At 40.8% G+C, this 2476-nt stretch overlaps 1 long non-coding RNA gene across 1 annotated transcript; it reads right to left on the bottom strand.

Annotated features, from left to right (window-relative positions):
* Nucleotides 1-371: 371 nt before the first annotated feature.
* Nucleotides 372-1334, bottom strand: LOC149179668 (uncharacterized). The gene is made up of 3 exons (XR_016257397.1): nt 1108-1334; nt 746-972; nt 372-495 (listed from the first exon to the last, which is right to left on the bottom strand). It is a non-coding gene; the product is annotated as an uncharacterized LOC149179668 (long non-coding RNA).
* Nucleotides 1335-2476: the final 1142 nt, after the last annotated feature.

The following is a 2476-nucleotide window of genomic DNA, read 5'->3' as shown; positions in this document are numbered from 1 at the left end:
GCATCATCCTTCCATCCATCATCGGTCTCCGGCATCCCTCTCCGGCTGCCCATCGGCGCCCCGGCGACCCTGCCCGCAGCTCAAATCGTATTGATTACAGATTGATCAAATCGCAGCCACCCTCAAATCGTATTGATTACAGATTGATCAAATCGTATTGATGACATATTAATCAAATATGGATATGGGAGCGCGTGGCCTCCACTCACTCAAATCATATTAATGCCCGGGAGAGCTCATTTGCATTTGCAGATGGCACGAATGCGACCAACCTCCTCCGGCCTTCAAAACCCTCGTATTGATGACATATTAATCAAATATGGATATGGGAGCGCGTGGCCTCCACTCACTCAAATCATATTAATGGGAGCGCGTGGCCTCCACTCACTCAAATCATATTAATGCCCGGGAGAGCTCATTTGCAGATGGCACGAATGCGACCAACCTCCTCCGGCCTTCAAAACCCTTCCTGCTCCGCGGCAAACAGAACAAAACCTGCAAAACCGAACAGAACATTATCTGCAATACCTGCAAAACCATTCTGCGAACAACTGCAAAACCATTCTGCGAACGGAGGAGCCGTTCAATACCTGGAGGAGCTGCGGCTGGCAAGGTTAGTGCCGAATTCTTGGTGAATTTTGTAATATCTTCTTGTAATAGTATCTTATACGTTCTCTGTAAAATTTTCAAGACATAATGGCAAGATGTGTAAATTTGTTTTCCGTCGGTCACCATTGAAACTTACAAATGCAATTCTGAAGAAGGGTATCAAAACCCATGCTTCTGCCACCGGGAACGAGCCTCTGCAGAGTCCCAAGTTTCCTTTAAATGGAGCCATCGTCATGGCTACCTGTCTTTATATCAATATTGGCCAATCTTTGTCTCCTTGCCAGCGTTACGCTACGGCTTCGCCATCATCTTTTCTCTGCTCAAACGGTGATGGTTCAGAGCTCGACTGCACGCAGAACCCTTCTGCACATGCAAAAGAAAACTATACAGTGTTAAAAAACTATTGTAGATAGCTACAGCTATTTGAACAATATAGAGAAAACTATATATATTGAATCCATATACAGAAAACTATGTATATTGAAACGATACTGAAACATTTTTTACAGAAAGAAACCAAAACGCAGGGACCAAAACGCATTTTCAGAAAGAGACCAAAACGCACGGACCAAAACGCCGAAAAAGAGAGCCCAGGAGTCGGGCAGAAACGAGAGCAGAGGGAGGAGGAGAAACCGATACACTCCTCGGCCAGGAGGGCCGAAGACGGAAAACCGAAGGGAAAGCTGATGGACGGGTTAAATAAGGGCGTCGATATGCATGAAGCTGAGAGACGGGTGGATGATTTGAGCAACCTGGCAGACAAGGGCGATGGCGTTCCTGCATGGAAAAGGACGTGGAGGAGCGAGCAGCTGGCAAGGGAGGCTTCCTGATTGGGCGCTGAGAGACGAGGCGATCACCGTATGGCCAAGGACGAGACGATCATCGTGGACGCTCCCCCATCGCTTTTGTTTCAGCACTCCAGAACGTATTTTCCAAACGATACTGAAACATATTAAAACGATAAACTTTATTGCAAAATATACCTAAAATAAACTTTAAAACATATTACTCATAAACATTAACTACACTTTATAAATAACTCTATGTGAATTATAAAAATATATAAATATTATAAATATACCATAAATAAATATTACAAATATACCATAAATAGATATTACAAATATAACTTATAAGTTTGATATAAAACCCCGAATTTCCTGCTCCCGTTGGTAAAATCCATGGGTGCTACTGAGAGCATAGGTTAGGTTTTGCATGGTTAAATAATGTGTATGGATGAAAATTGAGATTGGCACATCGCATTTTTTAATCCCTTCCATAATGTGATATTGGATATAAGCCAATTTGGCATTGATTCCCATAAAATTCTTGGATCTAATCGAATTTGCCAGTGTTTCTATAAAATTTTGTTTACAGCGATGGTAAAATATAAGAATTAGGAAAATTGGTAAGTATGTTGCGTTTCATATTGATTATATTATTTTCCCAGTTTAGTTTATTCAGATCGACTGTAAATCTTGAAAATATTTTGTATAAATAAAAAAATCAATAAGCATAAACATACAAATCTCGTAGCTAAAAACAATAGGAATTTAACTATATGAAAAATCATTGGGAACATAGGAATTTGAGTAGTCCTTGTCTCATCTAACCTTAATCGAAAAAACTAATTTCAGAGAAATATTGTAGCTGAATATCTCAAAATGCAAAATCATAACCCAAAACTGGACTGGAAGGTGTGGTGCTCTTCTCTTTCGTTCTCCGGAACGGAAGCAGCGGAAGGCAAGCCGAAAGCCAAAAGAGAAACCGCAAAAACAACGCTAAGTTAAAAAAGGCAGAGCGATTGCTATGTTTCATTCAATAGAATATCTACATATTTTGCGCAAAAATAGAGAAGCACACAGGT

This window comes from Pinus tabuliformis, chromosome 3_2 (assembly GCF_031772625.1).
Source record: "Pinus tabuliformis cultivar Carrire ecotype Pingquan chromosome 3_2, CPIR1, whole genome shotgun sequence".
In the NCBI taxonomy this organism is placed as follows: Eukaryota; Viridiplantae; Streptophyta; class Pinopsida; order Pinales; family Pinaceae; genus Pinus; species Pinus tabuliformis.
The sequence above is the reverse complement of the archived record's forward strand: the minus strand, read 5'-3'. Positions and strand labels throughout refer to the sequence as shown.